Here is a 19,305-nt window from a genome sequence, read left to right as displayed (position 1 = left end):
CCAAGGTTCGCCAAGGTTCGCCAAGGTTCGCCAAGGTTCGCCAAGGTTCGCCAAGGTTCGCCAAGGTTCGCCAAGGTTCGCCAAGGTTCGCCAAGGTTCGCCAAGGTTCGCCAAGGTTCGCCAAGGTTCGCCAAGGTTCGCCAAGGTTCGCCAAGGTTCGCCAAGGTTCGCCAAGGTTCGCCAAGGTTCGCCAAGGTTCGCCAAGGTTCGCCAAGGTTCGCCAAGGTTCGCCAAGGTTCGCCAAGGTTCGCCAAGGTTCGCCAAGGTTCGCCAAGGTTCGCCAAGGTTCGCCAAGGTTCGCCAAGGTTCGCCAAGGTTCGCCAAGGTTCGCCAAGGTTCGCCAAGGTTCGCCAAGGTTCGCCAAGGTTCGCCAAGGTTCGCCAAGGTTCGCCAAGGTTCGCCAAGGTTCGCCAAGGTTCGCCAAGGTTCGCCAAGGTTCGCCAAGGTTCGCCAAGGTTCGCCAAGGTTCGCCAAGGTTCGCCAAGGTTCGCCAAGGTTCGCCAAGGTTCGCCAAGGTTCGCCAAGGTTCGCCAAGGTTCGCCAAGGTTCGCCAAGGTTCGCCAAGGTTCGCCAAGGTTCGCCAAGGTTCGCCAAGGTTCGCCAAGGTTCGCCAAGGTTCGCCAAGGTTCGCCAAGGTTCGCCAAGGTTCGCCAAGGTTCGCCAAGGTTCGCCAAGGTTCGCCAAGGTTCGCCAAGGTTCGCCAAGGTTCGCCAAGGTTCGCCAAGGTTCGCCAAGGTTCGCCAAGGTTCGCCAAGGTTCGCCAAGGTTCGCCAAGGTTCGCCAAGGTTCGCCAAGGTTCGCCAAGGTTCGCCAAGGTTCGCCAAGGTTCGCCAAGGTTCGCCAAGGTTCGCCAAGGTTCGCCAAGGTTCGCCAAGGTTCGCCAAGGTTCGCCAAGGTTCGCCAAGGTTCGCCAAGGTTCGCCAAGGTTCGCCAAGGTTCGCCAAGGTTCGCCAAGGTTCGCCAAGGTTCGCCAAGGTTCGCCAAGGTTCGCCAAGGTTCGCCAAGGTTCGCCAAGGTTCGCCAAGGTTCGCCAAGGTTCGCCAAGGTTCGCCAAGGTTCGCCAAGGTTCGCCAAGGTTCGCCAAGGTTCGCCAAGGTTCGCCAAGGTTCGCCAAGGTTCGCCAAGGTTCGCCAAGGTTCGCCAAGGTTCGCCAAGGTTCGCCAAGGTTCGCCAAGGTTCGCCAAGGTTCGCCAAGGTTCGCCAAGGTTCGCCAAGGTTCGCCAAGGTTCGCCAAGGTTCGCCAAGGTTCGCCAAGGTTCGCCAAGGTTCGCCAAGGTTCGCCAAGGTTCGCCAAGGTTCGCAAAGGTTCGCAAAGGTTCGCAAAGGTTCGCCAAGTTTTGTTGACAAAAACAACAAAAATAACAACAAAAATAACAACAAAAATAACAACAAAAATAACAACAAAAATAACAACAAAAATAAGAACAAAAATAACAACAAAAATAACAACAAGAATAAGAACAAAAATAAGAACAAAAATAAAAACAAAAATAACAACAAAAATAACAACAAGAATCGTTCGCCAAGGTTCGCTAAGGTTCGCCAAGGTTCGCCAAGGTTCGTCAAGGTTCGCCAAGGTTCGCCAAGGTTCGCCAAGGTTCGCCAAGGTTCGCCAAGGTTCGCCAAGGTTCGCCAAGGTTCGCCAAGGTTCGCCAAGGTTCGCCAAGGTTCGCCAAGGTTCGCCAAGGTTCGCCAAGGTTCGCCAAGGTTCGCCAAGGTTCGCCAAGGTTCGCCAAGGTTCGCCAAGGTTCGCCAAGGTTCGCCAAGGTTCGCCAAGGTTCGCCAAGGTTCGCCAAGGTTCGCCAAGGTTCGCCAAGGTTCGCCAAGGTTCGCCAAGGTTCGCCAAGGTTCGCCAAGGTTCGCCAAGGTTCGCCAAGGTTCGCCAAGGTTCGCCAAGGTTCGCCAAGGTTCGCCAAGGTTCGCCAAGGTTCGCCAAGGTTCGCCAAGGTTCGCCAAGGTTCGCCAAGGTTCGCCAAGGTTCGCCAAGGTTCGCCAAGGTTCGCCAAGGTTCGCCAAGGTTCGCCAAGGTTCGCCAAGGTTCGCCAAGGTTCGCCAAGGTTCGCCAAGGTTCGCCAAGGTTCGCCAAGGTTCGCCAAGGTTCGCCAAGGTTCGCCAAGGTTCGCCAAGGTTCGCCAAGGTTCGCCAAGGTTCGCCAAGGTTCGCCAAGGTTCGCCAAGGTTCGCCAAGGTTCGCCAAGGTTCGCCAAGGTTCGCCAAGGTTCGCCAAGGTTCGCCAAGGTTCGCCAAGGTTCGCCAAGGTTCGCCAAGGTTCGCCAAGGTTCGCCAAGGTTCGCCAAGGTTCGCCAAGGTTCGCCAAGGTTCGCCAAGGTTCGCCAAGGTTCGCCAAGGTTCGCCAAGGTTCGCCAAGGTTCGCCAAGGTTCGCCAAGGTTCGCAAAGGTTCGCCAAGTTTTGTTGACAATAACAACAAAAATAACAACAAAAATAACAACAAAAATAACAACAAAAATAACAACAAAAATAAGAACAAAAATAACAACAAAAATAAGAACAAAAATAACAACAAAAATAAGAACAAAAAAAACAACAAAAATAAGAAAAAAAATAACAACAAAAATAAGAACAAGAATAAGAACAAGAATAAGAACAAAAATAACAAAAAAAATAACAACAAATATAACAACAAAAATAACAACAAAAATAACAACAAAAATAACAACAAAAATAACAACAAAAATAACAACAAATATAACAACAAAAATAACAACAAAAATAAGAACAAAAATAAGAACAAAAATAACAACAAAAATAACAACAAGAATAAGAACAAAAATAAGAACAAAAATAAAAACAAAAATAACAACAAAAATAACAACAAGAATCGTTCGCCAAGGTTCGCCAAGGTTCGCCAAGGTTCGCCAAGGTTCGCCAAGGTTCGCCAAGGTTCGCCAAGGTTCGCCAAGGTTCGCCAAGGTTCGCCAAGGTTCGCCAAGGTTCGCCAAGGTTCGCCAAGGTTCGCCAAGGTTCGCCAAGGTTCGCCAAGGTTCGCCAAGGTTCGCCAAGGTTCGCCAAGGTTCGCCAAGGTTCGCCAAGGTTCGCCAAGGTTCGCCAAGGTTCGCCAAGGTTCGCCAAGGTTCGCCAAGGTTCGCCAAGGTTCGCCAAGGTTCGCCAAGGTTCGCCAAGGTTCGCCAAGGTTCGCCAAGGTTCGCCAAGGTTCGCCAAGGTTCGCCAAGGTTCGCCAAGGTTCGCCAAGGTTCGCCAAGGTTCGCCAAGGTTCGCCAAGGTTCGCCAAGGTTCGCCAAGGTTCGCCAAGGTTCGCCAAGGTTCGCCAAGGTTCGCCAAGGTTCGCCAAGGTTCGCCAAGGTTCGCCAAGGTTCGCCAAGGTTCGCCAAGGTTCGCCAAGGTTCGCCAAGGTTCGCCAAGGTTCGCCAAGGTTCGCCAAGGTTCGCCAAGGTTCGCCAAGGTTCGCCAAGGTTCGCCAAGGTTCGCCAAGGTTCGCCAAGGTTCGCCAAGGTTCGCCAAGGTTCGCCAAGGTTCGCCAAGGTTCGCCAAGGTTCGCCAAGGTTCGCCAAGGTTCGCCAAGGTTCGCCAAGGTTCGCCAAGGTTCGCCAAGGTTCGCCAAGGTTCGCCAAGGTTCGCCAAGGTTCGCCAAGGTTCGCCAAGGTTCGCCAAGGTTCGCCAAGGTTCGCCAAGGTTCGCCAAGGTTCGCCAAGGTTCGCCAAGGTTCGCCAAGGTTCGCCAAGGTTCGCCAAGGTTCGCCAAGGTTCGCCAAGGTTCGCCAAGGTTCGCCAAGGTTCGCCAAGGTTCGCCAAGGTTCGCCAAGGTTCGCCAAGGTTCGCCAAGGTTCGCCAAGGTTCGCCAAGGTTCGCCAAGGTTCGCCAAGGTTCGCCAAGGTTCGCCAAGGTTCGCCAAGGTTCGCCAAGGTTCGCCAAGGTTCGCCAAGGTTCGCCAAGGTTCGCCAAGGTTCGCCAAGGTTCGCCAAGGTTCGCCAAGGTTCGCCAAGGTTCGCCAAGGTTCGCCAAGGTTCGCCAAGGTTCGCCAAGGTTCGCCAAGGTTCGCCAAGGTTCGCCAAGGTTCGCCAAGGTTCGCCAAGGTTCGCCAAGGTTCGCCAAGGTTCGCCAAGGTTCGCCAAGGTTCGCCAAGGTTCGCCAAGGTTCGCCAAGGTTCGCCAAGGTTCGCCAAGGTTCGCCAAGGTTCGCCAAGGTTCGCCAAGGTTCGCCAAGGTTCGCCAAGGTTCGCCAAGGTTCGCCAAGGTTCGCCAAGGTTCGCCAAGGTTCGCCAAGGTTCGCCAAGGTTCGCCAAGGTTCGCCAAGGTTCGCCAAGGTTCGCCAAGGTTCGCCAAGGTTCGCCAAGGTTCGCCAAGGTTCGCCAAGGTTCGCCAAGGTTCGCCAAGGTTCGCCAAGGTTCGCCAAGGTTCGCCAAGGTTCGCCAAGGTTCGCCAAGGTTCGCCAAGGTTCGCCAAGGTTCGCCAAGGTTCGCCAAGGTTCGCCAAGGTTCGCCAAGGTTCGCAAAGGTTCGCCAAGTTTTGTTGACAAAAACAACAAAAATAACAACAAAAATAACAACAAAAATAACAACAAAAATAACAACAAAAATAACAACAAAAATAAGAACAAAAATAACAACAAAAATAACAACAAGAATAAGAACAAAAATAAGAACAAAAATAAAAACAAAAATAACAACAAAAATAACAACAAGAATCGTTCGCCAAGGTTCGCCAAGGTTCGCCAAGGTTCGCCAAGGTTCGCCAAGGTTCGCCAAGGTTCGCCAAGGTTCGCCAAGGTTCGCCAAGGTTCGCCAAGGTTCGCCAAGGTTCGCCAAGGTTCGCCAAGGTTCGCCAAGGTTCGCCAAGGTTCGCCAAGGTTCGCCAAGGTTCGCCAAGGTTCGCCAAGGTTCGCCAAGGTTCGCCAAGGTTCGCCAAGGTTCGCCAAGGTTCGCCAAGGTTCGCCAAGGTTCGCCAAGGTTCGCCAAGGTTCGCCAAGGTTCGCCAAGGTTCGCCAAGGTTCGCCAAGGTTCGCCAAGGTTCGCCAAGGTTCGCCAAGGTTCGCCAAGGTTCGCCAAGGTTCGCCAAGGTTCGCCAAGGTTCGCCAAGGTTCGCCAAGGTTCGCCAAGGTTCGCCAAGGTTCGCCAAGGTTCGCCAAGGTTCGCCAAGGTTCGCCAAGGTTCGCCAAGGTTCGCCAAGGTTCGCCAAGGTTCGCCAAGGTTCGCCAAGGTTCGCCAAGGTTCGCCAAGGTTCGCCAAGGTTCGCCAAGGTTCGCCAAGGTTCGCCAAGGTTCGCCAAGGTTCGCCAAGGTTCGCCAAGGTTCGCCAAGGTTCGCCAAGGTTCGCCAAGGTTCGCCAAGGTTCGCCAAGGTTCGCCAAGGTTCGCCAAGGTTCGCCAAGGTTCGCCAAGGTTCGCCAAGGTTCGCCAAGGTTCGCCAAGGTTCGCCAAGGTTCGCCAAGGTTCGCCAAGGTTCGCCAAGGTTCGCCAAGGTTCGCCAAGGTTCGCCAAGGTTCGCCAAGGTTCGCCAAGGTTCGCCAAGGTTCGCCAAGGTTCGCCAAGGTTCGCCAAGGTTCGCCAAGGTTCGCCAAGGTTCGCCAAGGTTCGCCAAGGTTCGCCAAGGTTCGCCAAGGTTCGCCAAGGTTCGCCAAGGTTCGCCAAGGTTCGCCAAGGTTCGCCAAGGTTCGCCAAGGTTCGCCAAGGTTCGCCAAGGTTCGCCAAGGTTCGCCAAGGTTCGCCAAGGTTCGCCAAGGTTCGCCAAGGTTCGCCAAGGTTCGCCAAGGTTCGCCAAGGTTCGCCAAGGTTCGCCAAGGTTCGCCAAGGTTCGCCAAGGTTCGCCAAGGTTCGCCAAGGTTCGCCAAGGTTCGCCAAGGTTCGCCAAGGTTCGCCAAGGTTCGCCAAGGTTCGCCAAGGTTCGCCAAGGTTCGCCAAGGTTCGCCAAGGTTCGCCAAGGTTCGCCAAGGTTCGCCAAGGTTCGCCAAGGTTCGCCAAGGTTCGCCAAGGTTCGCCAAGGTTCGCCAAGGTTCGCCAAGGTTCGCCAAGGTTCGCCAAGGTTCGCCAAGGTTCGCCAAGGTTCGCCAAGGTTCGCCAAGGTTCGCCAAGGTTCGCCAAGGTTCGCCAAGGTTCGCCAAGGTTCGCCAAGGTTCGCCAAGGTTCGCCAAGGTTCGCCAAGGTTCGCCAAGGTTCGCAAAGGTTCGCCAAGGTTCGCCAAGGTTCGCAAAGGTTCGCCAAGTTTTGTTGACAAAAACAACAAAAATAACAACAAAAATAACAACAAAAATAACAACAAAAATAACAACAAAAATAACAACAAAAATAACAACAAGAATAAGAACAAAAATAAGAACAAAAATAAAAACAAAAATAACAACAAAAATAACAACAAGAATCGTTCGCCAAGGTTCGCTAAGGTTCGCCAAGGTTCGCCAAGGTTCGCCAAGGTTCGCCAAGGTTCGCCAAGGTTCGCCAAGGTTCGCCAAGGTTCGCCAAGGTTCGCCAAGGTTCGCCAAGGTTCGCCAAGGTTCGCCAAGGTTCGCCAAGGTTCGCCAAGGTTCGCCAAGGTTCGCCAAGGTTCGCCAAGGTTCGCCAAGGTTCGCCAAGGTTCGCCAAGGTTCGCCAAGGTTCGCCAAGGTTCGCCAAGGTTCGCCAAGGTTCGCCAAGGTTCGCCAAGGTTCGCCAAGGTTCGCCAAGGTTCGCCAAGGTTCGCCAAGGTTCGCCAAGGTTCGCCAAGGTTCGCCAAGGTTCGCCAAGGTTCGCCAAGGTTCGCCAAGGTTCGCCAAGGTTCGCCAAGGTTCGCCAAGGTTCGCCAAGGTTCGCCAAGGTTCGCCAAGGTTCGCCAAGGTTCGCCAAGGTTCGCCAAGGTTCGCCAAGGTTCGCCAAGGTTCGCCAAGGTTCGCCAAGGTTCGCCAAGGTTCGCCAAGGTTCGCCAAGGTTCGCCAAGGTTCGCCAAGGTTCGCCAAGGTTCGCCAAGGTTCGCCAAGGTTCGCCAAGGTTCGCCAAGGTTCGCCAAGGTTCGCCAAGGTTCGCCAAGGTTCGCCAAGGTTCGCCAAGGTTCGCCAAGGTTCGCCAAGGTTCGCCAAGGTTCGCCAAGGTTCGCCAAGGTTCGCCAAGGTTCGCCAAGGTTCGCCAAGGTTCGCCAAGGTTCGCCAAGGTTCGCCAAGGTTCGCCAAGGTTCGCCAAGGTTCGCCAAGGTTCGCCAAGGTTCGCCAAGGTTCGCCAAGGTTCGCCAAGGTTCGCCAAGGTTCGCCAAGGTTCGCCAAGGTTCGCCAAGGTTCGCCAAGGTTCGCCAAGGTTCGCCAAGGTTCGCCAAGGTTCGCCAAGGTTCGCCAAGGTTCGCCAAGGTTCGCCAAGGTTCGCCAAGGTTCGCCAAGGTTCGCCAAGGTTCGCCAAGGTTCGCCAAGGTTCGCAAAGGTTCGCCAAGTTTTGTTGACAATAACGACAAAAATAACAACAAAAATAACAAAAAAATAACAACAAATATAACAACAAAAATAACAACAAAAATAACAACAAGAATAAGAACAAAAATAACAACAAAAATAACAACAAAAATAACAACAAAAATAACAACAAGAATCGTTCGCCAAGGTTCGCCAAGGTTCGCCAAGGTTCGCCAAGGTTCGCCAAGGTTCGCCAAGGTTCGCCAAGGTTCGCCAAGGTTCGCCAAGTTTTGTTGACAATAACAACAAAAATAACAACAAAAATAAGAACAAAAATAAGAACAAAAATAAGAACAAAATAACAACAAAAATAAGAACTAAAATAAGAACAAAAATATTAACATAAATAAGAACAAAAAAAAGAACAAGAATAAGAACAAGAACAAAAATAACAAAAAAATAACAACAAATATAACAACAAAAATAACAACAAAAATAACAACAAAAATAACAACAAAAATAACAACAAAAATAACAAAAAAATAACAACAAATATAACAACAAAAATAACAACAAAAATAACAACAAGAATAAGAACAAAAATAACAACAAAAATAACAACAAAAATAACAACAAAAATAACAACAAGAATCGTTCGCCAAGGTTCGCCAAGGTTCGCCAAGGTTCGCCAAGGTTCGCCAAGGTTCGCCAAGGTTCGCCAAGGTTCGCCAAGGTTCGCCAAGGTTCGCCAAGGTTCGCAAAGGTTCGCCAAGTTTTGTTGACAATAACAACAAAAATAACAACAAAAATAACAAAAAAATAACAACAAATATAACAACAAAAATAACAACAAAAATAACAACAAGAATAAGAACAAAAATAACAACAAAAATAACAACAAAAATAACAACAAAAATAACAACAAAAATAACAACAAGAATCGTTCGCCAAGGTTCGCTAAGGTTCGCCAAGGTTCGCCAAGGTTCGCCAAGGTTCGCCAAGGTTCGCCAAGGTTCGCCAAGGTTCGCCAAGGTTCGCCAAGGTTCGCCAAGGTTCGCCAAGGTTCGCCAAGGTTCGCCAAGGTTCGCCAAGGTTCGCCAAGGTTCGCCAAGGTTCGCCAAGGTTCGCCAAGGTTCGCCAAGGTTCGCCAAGGTTCGCCAAGGTTCGCCAAGGTTCGCCAAGGTTCGCCAAGGTTCGCCAAGGTTCGCCAAGGTTCGCCAAGGTTCGCCAAGGTTCGCCAAGGTTCGCCAAGGTTCGCCAAGGTTCGCCAAGGTTCGCCAAGGTTCGCCAAGGTTCGCCAAGGTTCGCCAAGGTTCGCAAAGGTTCGCCAAGTTTTGTTGACAAAAACAACAAAAATAACAACAAAAATAACAACAAAAATAACAACAAAAATAACAACAAAAATAACAACAAAAATAAGAACAAAAATAACAACAAAAATAACAACAAGAATAAGAACAAAAATAAGAACAAAAATAAAAACAAAAATAACAACAAAAATAACAACAAGAATCGTTCGCCAAGGTTCGCTAAGGTTCGCCAAGGTTCGCCAAGGTTCGTCAAGGTTCGCCAAGGTTCGCCAAGGTTCGCCAAGGTTCGCCAAGATTCGCCAAGGTTCGCCAAGGTTCGCCAAGGTTCGCCAAGGTTCGCCAAGGTTCGCCAAGGTTCGCCAAGGTTCGCCAAGGTTCGCCAAGGTTCGCCAAGGTTCGCCAAGGTTCGCCAAGGTTCGCCAAGGTTCGCCAAGGTTCGCCAAGGTTCGCCAAGGTTCGCCAAGGTTCGCCAAGGTTCGCCAAGGTTCGCCAAGGTTCGCCAAGGTTCGCCAAGGTTCGCCAAGGTTCGCCAAGGTTCGCCAAGGTTCGCCAAGGTTCGCCAAGGTTCGCCAAGGTTCGCCAAGGTTCGCCAAGGTTCGCCAAGGTTCGCCAAGGTTCGCCAAGGTTCGCCAAGGTTCGCCAAGGTTCGCCAAGGTTCGCCAAGGTTCGCCAAGGTTCGCCAAGGTTCGCCAAGGTTCGCCAAGGTTCGCCAAGGTTCGCCAAGGTTCGCCAAGGTTCGCCAAGGTTCGCCAAGGTTCGCCAAGGTTCGCCAAGGTTCGCCAAGGTTCGCCAAGGTTCGCCAAGGTTCGCCAAGGTTCGCCAAGGTTCGCCAAGGTTCGCCAAGGTTCGCCAAGGTTCGCCAAGGTTCGCCAAGGTTCGCCAAGGTTCGCCAAGGTTCGCCAAGGTTCGCCAAGGTTCGCCAAGGTTCGCCAAGGTTCGCCAAGGTTCGCCAAGGTTCGCCAAGGTTCGCCAAGGTTCGCCAAGGTTCGCCAAGGTTCGCCAAGGTTCGCCAAGGTTCGCCAAGGTTCGCCAAGGTTCGCCAAGGTTCGCCAAGGTTCGCCAAGGTTCGCCAAGGTTCGCCAAGGTTCGCCAAGGTTCGCCAAGGTTCGCCAAGGTTCGCCAAGGTTCGCCAAGGTTCGCCAAGGTTCGCCAAGGTTCGCCAAGGTTCGCCAAGGTTCGCCAAGGTTCGCCAAGGTTCGCCAAGGTTCGCCAAGGTTCGCCAAGGTTCGCAAAGGTTCGCCAAGTTTTGTTGACAATAACGACAAAAATAACAACAAAAATAACAAAAAAATAACAACAAATATAACAACAAAAATAACAACAAAAATAACAACAAGAATAAGAACAAAAATAACAACAAAAATAACAACAAAAATAACAACAAAAATAACAACAAGAATCGTTCGCCAAGGTTCGCCAAGGTTCGCCAAGGTTCGCCAAGGTTCGCCAAGGTTCGCCAAGGTTCGCCAAGGTTCGCCAAGTTTTGTTGACAATAACAACAAAAATAACAACAAAAATAAGAACAAAAATAAGAACAAAAATAAGAACAAAATAACAACAAAAATAAGAACTAAAATAAGAACAAAAATATTAACATAAATAAGAACAAAAAAAAGAACAAGAATAAGAACAAGAACAAAAATAACAAAAAAATAACAACAAATATAACAACAAAAATAACAACAAAAATAACAACAAAAATAACAACAAAAATAACAACAAAAATAACAAAAAAATAACAACAAATATAACAACAAAAATAACAACAAAAATAACAACAAGAATAAGAACAAAAATAACAACAAAAATAACAACAAAAATAACAACAAAAATAACAACAAGAATCGTTCGCCAAGGTTCGCCAAGGTTCGCCAAGGTTCGCCAAGGTTCGCCAAGGTTCGCCAAGGTTCGCCAAGGTTCGCCAAGGTTCGCCAAGGTTCGCCAAGGTTCGCAAAGGTTCGCCAAGTTTTGTTGACAATAACAACAAAAATAACAACAAAAATAACAAAAAAATAACAACAAATATAACAACAAAAATAACAACAAAAATAACAACAAGAATAAGAACAAAAATAACAACAAAAATAACAACAAAAATAACAACAAAAATAACAACAAGAATCGTTCGCCAAGGTTCGCTAAGGTTCGCCAAGGTTCGCCAAGGTTCGCCAAGGTTCGCCAAGGTTCGCCAAGGTTCGCCAAGGTTCGCCAAGGTTCGCCAAGGTTCGCCAAGGTTCGCCAAGGTTCGCCAAGGTTCGCCAAGGTTCGCCAAGGTTCGCCAAGGTTCGCCAAGGTTCGCCAAGGTTCGCCAAGGTTCGCCAAGGTTCGCCAAGGTTCGCCAAGGTTCGCCAAGGTTCGCCAAGGTTCGCCAAGGTTCGCCAAGGTTCGCCAAGGTTCGCCAAGGTTCGCCAAGGTTCGCCAAGGTTCGCCAAGGTTCGCCAAGGTTCGCCAAGGTTCGCCAAGGTTCGCAAAGGTTCGCCAAGTTTTGTTGACAAAAACAACAAAAATAACAACAAAAATAACAACAAAAATAACAACAAAAATAACAACAAAAATAACAACAAAAATAAGAACAAAAATAACAACAAAAATAACAACAAGAATAAGAACAAAAATAAGAACAAAAATAAAAACAAAAATAACAACAAAAATAACAACAAGAATCGTTCGCCAAGGTTCGCTAAGGTTCGCCAAGGTTCGCCAAGGTTCGTCAAGGTTCGCCAAGGTTCGCCAAGGTTCGCCAAGGTTCGCCAAGGTTCGCCAAGGTTCGCCAAGGTTCGCCAAGGTTCGCCAAGGTTCGCCAAGGTTCGCCAAGGTTCGCCAAGGTTCGCCAAGGTTCGCCAAGGTTCGCCAAGGTTCGCCAAGGTTCGCCAAGGTTCGCCAAGGTTCGCCAAGGTTCGCCAAGGTTCGCCAAGGTTCGCCAAGGTTCGCCAAGGTTCGCCAAGGTTCGCCAAGGTTCGCCAAGGTTCGCCAAGGTTCGCCAAGGTTCGCCAAGGTTCGCCAAGGTTCGCCAAGGTTCGCCAAGGTTCGCCAAGGTTCGCCAAGGTTCGCCAAGGTTCGCCAAGGTTCGCCAAGGTTCGCCAAGGTTCGCCAAGGTTCGCCAAGGTTCGCCAAGGTTCGCCAAGGTTCGCCAAGGTTCGCCAAGGTTCGCCAAGGTTCGCCAAGGTTCGCCAAGGTTCGCCAAGGTTCGCCAAGGTTCGCCAAGGTTCGCCAAGGTTCGCCAAGGTTCGCCAAGGTTCGCCAAGGTTCGCCAAGGTTCGCCAAGGTTCGCCAAGGTTCGCCAAGGTTCGCCAAGGTTCGCCAAGGTTCGCCAAGGTTCGCCAAGGTTCGCCAAGGTTCGCCAAGGTTCGCCAAGGTTCGCCAAGGTTCGCCAAGGTTCGCCAAGGTTCGCCAAGGTTCGCCAAGGTTCGCCAAGGTTCGCCAAGGTTCGCCAAGGTTCGCCAAGGTTCGCCAAGGTTCGCCAAGGTTCGCCAAGGTTCGCCAAGGTTCGCCAAGGTTCGCCAAGGTTCGCCAAGGTTCGCCAAGGTTCGCCAAGGTTCGCCAAGGTTCGCCAAGGTTCGCCAAGGTTCGCCAAGGTTCGCCAAGGTTCGCCAAGGTTCGCCAAGGTTCGCCAAGGTTCGCCAAGGTTCGCCAAGGTTCGCCAAGGTTCGCCAAGGTTCGCCAAGGTTCGCCAAGGTTCGCCAAGGTTCGCCAAGGTTCGCCAAGGTTCGCCAAGGTTCGCCAAGGTTCGCAAAGGTTCGCCAAGTTTTGTTGACAAAAACAACAAAAATAACAACAAAAATAACAACAAAAATAACAACAAAAATAACAACAAAAATAACAACAAAAATAAGAACAAAAATAACAACAAAAATAACAACAAGAATAAGAACAAAAATAAGAACAAAAATAAAAACAAAAATAACAACAAAAATAACAACAAGAATCGTTCGCCAAGGTTCGCTAAGGTTCGCCAAGGTTCGCCAAGGTTCGCCAAGGTTCGCCAAGGTTCGCCAAGGTTCGCCAAGGTTCGCCAAGGTTCGCCAAGGTTCGCCAAGGTTCGCCAAGGTTCGCCAAGGTTCGCCAAGGTTCGCCAAGGTTCGCCAAGGTTCGCCAAGGTTCGCCAAGGTTCGCCAAGGTTCGCCAAGGTTCGCCAAGGTTCGCCAAGGTTCGCCAAGGTTCGCCAAGGTTCGCCAAGGTTCGCCAAGGTTCGCCAAGGTTCGCCAAGGTTCGCCAAGGTTCGCCAAGGTTCGCCAAGGTTCGCCAAGGTTCGCCAAGGTTCGCCAAGGTTCGCCAAGGTTCGCCAAGGTTCGCCAAGGTTCGCCAAGGTTCGCCAAGGTTCGCCAAGGTTCGCCAAGGTTCGCCAAGGTTCGCCAAGGTTCGCCAAGGTTCGCCAAGGTTCGCCAAGGTTCGCCAAGGTTCGCCAAGGTTCGCCAAGGTTCGCCAAGGTTCGCCAAGGTTCGCCAAGGTTCGCCAAGGTTCGCCAAGGTTCGCCAAGGTTCGCCAAGGTTCGCCAAGGTTCGCCAAGGTTCGCCAAGGTTCGCCAAGGTTCGCCAAGGTTCGCCAAGGTTCGCCAAGGTTCGCCAAGGTTCGCCAAGGTTCGCCAAGGTTCGCCAAGGTTCGCCAAGGTTCGCCAAGGTTCGCCAAGGTTCGCCAAGGTTCGCCAAGGTTCGCCAAGGTTCGCCAAGGTTCGCCAAGGTTCGCCAAGGTTCGCCAAGGTTCGCCAAGGTTCGCCAAGGTTCGCCAAGGTTCGCCAAGGTTCGCCAAGGTTCGCCAAGGTTCGCCAAGGTTCGCCAAGGTTCGCCAAGGTTCGCCAAGGTTCGCCAAGGTTCGCCAAGGTTCGCCAAGGTTCGCCAAGGTTCGCCAAGGTTCGCCAAGGTTCGCCAAGGTTCGCCAAGGTTCGCCAAGGTTCGCCAAGGTTCGCCAAGGTTCGCCAAGGTTCGCCAAGGTTCGCCAAGGTTCGCCAAGGTTCGCCAAGGTTCGCCAAGGTTCGCCAAGGTTCGCCAAGGTTCGCCAAGGTTCGCCAAGGTTCGCCAAGGTTCGCCAAGGTTCGCCAAGGTTCGCCAAGGTTCGCCAAGGTTCGCCAAGGTTCGCCAAGGTTCGCCAAGGTTCGCCAAGGTTCGCCAAGGTTCGCCAAGGTTCGCCAAGGTTCGCCAAGGTTCGCCAAGGTTCGCCAAGGTTCGCCAAGGTTCGCCAAGGTTCGCCAAGGTTCGCCAAGGTTCGCCAAGGTTCGCCAAGGTTCGCCAAGGTTCGCCAAGGTTCGCCAAGGTTCGCCAAGGTTCGCCAAGGTTCGCCAAGGTTCGCCAAGGTTCGCCAAGGTTCGCCAAGGTTCGCCAAGGTTCGCCAAGGTTCGCCAAGGTTCGCCAAGGTTCGCCAAGGTTCGCCAAGGTTCGCCAAGGTTCGCCAAGGTTCGCCAAGGTTCGCCAAGGTTCGCCAAGGTTCGCCAAGGTTCGCCAAGGTTCGCCAAGGTTCGCCAAGGTTCGCCAAGGTTCGCCAAGGTTCGCCAAGGTTCGCCAAGGTTCGCCAAGGTTCGCCAAGGTTCGCCAAGGTTCGCCAAGGTTCGCCAAGGTTCGCCAAGGTTCGCCAAGGTTCGCCAAGGTTCGCCAAGGTTCGCCAAGGTTCGCCAAGGTTCGCCAAGGTTCGCCAAGGTTCGCCAAGGTTCGCCAAGGTTCGCCAAGGTTCGCCAAGGTTCGCCAAGGTTCGCCAAGGTTCGCAAAGGTTCGCCAAGTTTTGTTGACAAAAACAACAAAAATAACAACAAAAATAACAACAAAAATAACAACAAAAATAACAACAAAAATAACAACAAAAATAAGAACAAAAATAACAACAAAAATAACAACAAGAATAAGAACAAAAATAAGAACAAAAATAAAAACAAAAATAACAACAAAAATAACAACAAGAATCGTTCGCCAAGGTTCGCTAAGGTTCGCCAAGGTTCGCCAAGGTTCGCCAAGGTTCGCCAAGGTTCGCCAAGGTTCGCCAAGGTTCGCCAAGGTTCGCCAAGGTTCGCCAAGGTTCGCCAAGGTTCGCCAAGGTTCGCCAAGGTTCGCCAAGGTTCGCCAAGGTTCGCCAAGGTTCGCCAAGGTTCGCCAAGGTTCGCCAAGGTTCGCCAAGGTTCGCCAAGGTTCGCCAAGGTTCGCCAAGGTTCGCCAAGGTTCGCCAAGGTTCGCCAAGGTTCGCCAAGGTTCGCCAAGGTTCGCCAAGGTTCGCCAAGGTTCGCCAAGGTTCGCCAAGGTTCGCCAAGGTTCGCCAAGGTTCGCCAAGGTTCGCCAAGGTTCGCCAAGGTTCGCCAAGGTTCGCCAAGGTTCGCCAAGGTTCGCCAAGGTTCGCCAAGGTTCGCCAAGGTTCGCCAAGGTTCGCCAAGGTTCGCCAAGGTTCGCCAAGGTTCGCCAAGGTTCGCCAAGGTTCGCCAAGGTTCGCCAAGGTTCGCCAAGGTTCGCCAAGGTTCGCCAAGGTTCGCCAAGGTTCGCCAAGGTTCGCCAAGGTTCGCCAAGGTTCGCCAAGGTTCGCCAAGGTTCGCCAAGGTTCGCCAAGGTTCGCCAAGGTTCGCCAAGGTTCGCCAAGGTTCGCCAAGGTTCGCCAAGGTTCGCCAAGGTTCGCCAAGGTTCGCCAAGGTTCGCCAAGGTTCGCCAAGGTTCGCCAAGGTTCGCCAAGGTTCGCCAAGGTTCGCCAAGGTTCGCCAAGGTTCGCCAAGGTTCGCCAAGGTTCGCCAAGGTTCGCCAAGGTTCGCCAAGGTTCGCCAAGGTTCGCCAAGGTTCGCCAAGGTTCGCCAAGGTTCGCCAAGGTTCGCCAAGGTTCGCCAAGGTTCGCCAAGGTTCGCCAAGGTTCGCCAAGGTTCGCCAAGGTTCGCCAAGGTTCGCCAAGGTTCGCCAAGGTTCGCCAAGGTTCGCCAAGGTTCGCCAAGGTTCGCCAAGGTTCGCCAAGGTTCGCCAAGGTTCGCCAAGGTTCGCCAAGGTTCGCCAAGGTTCGCCAAGGTTCGCCAAGGTTCGCCAAGGTTCGCCAAGGTTCGCCAAGGTTCGCCAAGGTTCGCCAAGGTTCGCCAAGGTTCGCCAAGGTTCGCCAAGGTTCGCCAAGGTTCGCCAAGGTTCGCCAAGGTTCGCCAAGGTTCGCCAAGGTTCGCCAAGGTTCGCCAAGGTTCGCCAAGGTTCGCCAAGGTTCGCCAAGGTTCGCCAAGGTTCGCCAAGGTTCGCCAAGGTTCGCCAAGGTTCGCCAAGGTTCGCCAAGGTTCGCCAAGGTTCGCCAAGGTTCGCCAAGGTTCGCCAAGGTTCGCCAAGGTTCGCCAAGGTTCGCCAAGGTTCGCCAAGGTTCGCCAAGGTTCGCCAAGGTTCGCCAAGGTTCGCCAAGGTTCGCCAAGGTTCGCCAAGGTTCGCCAAGGTTCGCCAAGGTTCGCCAAGGTTCGCCAAGGTTCGCCAAGGTTCGCCAAGGTTCGCCAAGGTTCGCCAAGGTTCGCCAAGGTTCGCCAAGGTTCGCCAAGGTTCGCCAAGGTTCGCCAAGGTTCGCCAAGGTTCGCCAAGGTTCGCCAAGGTTCGCCAAGGTTCGCCAAGGTTCGCCAAGGTTCGCCAAGGTTCGCCAAGGTTCGCCAAGGTTCGCCAAGGTTCGCCAAGGTTCGCCAAGGTTCGCCAAGGTTCGCCAAGGTTCGCCAAGGTTCGCCAAGGTTCGCCAAGGTTCGCCAAGGTTCGCCAAGGTTCGCCAAGGTTCGCCAAGGTTCGCCAAGGTTCGCCAAGGTTCGCCAAGGTTCGCCAAGGTTCGCCAAGGTTCGCCAAGGTTCGCCAAGGTTCGCCAAGGTTCGCCAAGGTTCGCCAAGGTTCGCCAAGGTTCGCCAAGGTTCGCCAAGGTTCGCCAAGGTTCGCCAAGGTTCGCCAAGGTTCGCCAAGGTTCGCCAAGGTTCGCCAAGGTTCGCCAAGGTTCGCCAAGGTTCGCCAAGGTTCGCCAAGGTTCGCCAAGGTTCGCCAAGGTTCGCCAAGGTTCGCCAAGGTTCGCCAAGGTTCGCCAAGGTTCGCCAAGGTTCGCCAAGGTTCGCCAAGGTTCGCCAAGGTTCGCCAAGGTTCGCCAAGGTTCGCCAAGGTTCGCCAAGGTTCGCCAAGGTTCGCCAAGGTTCGCCAAGGTTCGCCAAGGTTCGCCAAGGTTCGCCAAGGTTCGCCAAGGTTCGCCAAGGTTCGCCAAGGTTCGCCAAGGTTCGCCAAGGTTCGCCAAGGTTCGCCAAGGTTCGCCAAGGTTCGCCAAGGTTCGCCAAGGTTCGCCAAGGTTCGCCAAGGTTCGCCAAGGTTCGCCAAGGTTCGCCAAGGTTCGCCAAGGTTCGCCAAGGTTCGCCAAGGTTCGCCAAGGTTCGCCAAGGTTCGCCAAGGTTCGCCAAGGTTCGCCAAGGTTCGCCAAGGTTCGCCAAGGTTCGCAAAGGTTCGCCAAGTTTTGTTGACAAAAACAACAAAAATAACAACAAAAATAACAACAAAAATAACAACAAAAATAACAACAAAAATAACAACAAAAATAAGAACAAAAATAACAACAAAAATAACAACAAGAATAAGAACAAAAATAAGAACAAAAATAAAAACAAAAATAACAACAAAAATAACAACAAGAATCGTTCGCCAAGGTTCGCTAAGGTTCGCCAAGGTTCGCCAAGGTTCGCCAAGGTTCGCCAAGGTTCGCCAAGGTTCGCCAAGGTTCGCCAAGGTTCGCCAAGGTTCGCCAAGGTTCGCCAAGGTTCGCCAAGGTTCGCCAAGGTTCGCCAAGGTTCGCCAAGGTTCGCCAAGGTTCGCCAAGGTTCGCCAAGGTTCGCCAAGGTTCGCCAAGGTTCGCCAAGGTTCGCCAAGGTTCGCCAAGGTTCGCCAAGGTTCGCCAAGGTTCGCCAAGGTTCGCCAAGGTTCGCCAAGGTTCGCCAAGGTTCGCCAAGGTTCGCCAAGGTTCGCCAAGGTTCGCCAAGGTTCGCCAAGGTTCGCCAAGGTTCGCCAAGGTTCGCCAAGGTTCGCCAAGGTTCGCCAAGGTTCGCCAAGGTTCGCCAAGGTTCGCCAAGGTTCGCCAAGGTTCGCCAAGGTTCGCCAAGGTTCGCCAAGGTTCGCCAAGGTTCGCCAAGGTTCGCCAAGGTTCGCCAAGGTTCGCCAAGGTTCGCCAAGGTTCGCCAAGGTTCGCCAAGGTTCGCCAAGGTTCGCCAAGGTTCGCCAAGGTTCGCCAAGGTTCGCCAAGGTTCGCCAAGGTTCGCCAAGGTTCGCCAAGGTTCGCCAAGGTTCGCCAAGGTTCGCCAAGGTTCGCCAAGGTTCGCCAAGGTTCGCCAAGGTTCGCCAAGGTTCGCCAAGGTTCGCCAAGGTTCGCCAAGGTTCGCCAAGGTTCGCCAAGGTTCGCCAAGGTTCGCCAAGGTTCGCCAAGGTTCGCCAAGGTTCGCCAAGGTTCGCCAAGGTTCGCCAAGGTTCGCCAAGGTTCGCCAAGGTTCGCCAAGGTTCGCCAAGGTTCGCCAAGGTTCGCCAAGGTTCGCCAAGGTTCGCCAAGGTTCGCCAAGGTTCGCCAAGGTTCGCCAAGGTTCGCCAAGGTTCGCCAAGGTTCGCCAAGGTTCGCCAAGGTTCGCCAAGGTTCGCCAAGGTTCGCCAAGGTTCGCCAAGGTTCGCCAAGGTTCGCCAAGGTTCGCCAAGGTTCGCCAAGGTTCGCCAAGGTTCGCCAAGGTTCGCCAAGGTTCGCCAAGGTTCGCCAAGGTTCGCCAAGGTTCGCCAAGGTTCGCCAAGGTTCGCCAAGGTTCGCCAAGGTTCGCCAAGGTTCGCCAAGGTTCGCCAAGGTTCGCCAAGGTTCGCCAAGGTTCGCCAAGGTTCGCCAAGGTTCGCCAAGGTTCGCCAAGGTTCGCCAAGGTTCGCCAAGGTTCGCCAAGGTTCGCCAAGGTTCGCCAAGGTTCGCCAAGGTTCGCCAAGGTTCGCCAAGGTTCGCCAAGGTTCGCCAAGGTTCGCCAAGGTTCGCCAAGGTTCGCCAAGGTTCGCCAAGGTTCGCCAAGGTTCGCCAAGGTTCGCCAAGGTTCGCCAAGGTTCGCCAAGGTTCGCCAAGGTTCGCCAAGGTTCGCCAAGGTTCGCCAAGGTTCGCCAAGGTTCGCCAAGGTTCGCCAAGGTTCGCCAAGGTTCGCCAAGGTTCGCCAAGGTTCGCCAAGGTTCGCCAAGGTTCGCCAAGGTTCGCCAAGGTTCGCCAAGGTTCGCCAAGGTTCGCCAAGGTTCGCCAAGGTTCGCCAAGGTTCGCCAAGGTTCGCCAAGGTTCGCCAAGGTTCGCCAAGGTTCGCCAAGGTTCGCCAAGGTTCGCCAAGGTTCGCCAAGGTTCGCCAAGGTTCGCCAAGGTTCGCCAAGGTTCGCCAAGGTTCGCCAAGGTTCGCCAAGGTTCGCCAAGGTTCGCCAAGGTTCGCCAAGGTTCGCCAAGGTTCGCCAAGGTTCGCCAAGGTTCGCCAAGGTTCGCCAAGGTTCGCCAAGGTTCGCCAAGGTTCGCCAAGGTTCGCCAAGGTTCGCCAAGGTTCGCCAAGGTTCGCCAAGGTTCGCCAAGGTTCGCAAAGGTTCGCCAAGTTTTGTTGACAATAACGACAAAAATAACAACAAAAATAACAAAAAAATAACAACAAATATAACAACAAAAATAACAACAAAAATAACAACAAGAATAAGAACAAAAATAACAACAAAAATAACAACAAAAATAACAACAAAAATAACAACAAGAATCGTTCGCC

General features: G+C 52.5%; 1 protein-coding gene across 1 annotated transcript in view; it reads right to left on the bottom strand.

The window, feature by feature from the left end:
* The window catches only part of LOC124329461 (vascular endothelial growth factor receptor 1-like), a 56,662-nt gene that overhangs the window by 34,870 nt on the left and 2,487 nt on the right, over positions 1–19,305 (bottom strand). The window lies entirely within an intron of this gene.

This window comes from Daphnia pulicaria, chromosome 3 (genome assembly GCF_021234035.1).
Source record: "Daphnia pulicaria isolate SC F1-1A chromosome 3, SC_F0-13Bv2, whole genome shotgun sequence".
Classification (NCBI taxonomy): domain Eukaryota; kingdom Metazoa; phylum Arthropoda; class Branchiopoda; order Diplostraca; family Daphniidae; genus Daphnia; species Daphnia pulicaria.
This window is presented reverse-complemented; position numbering and strand designations above follow the sequence as displayed.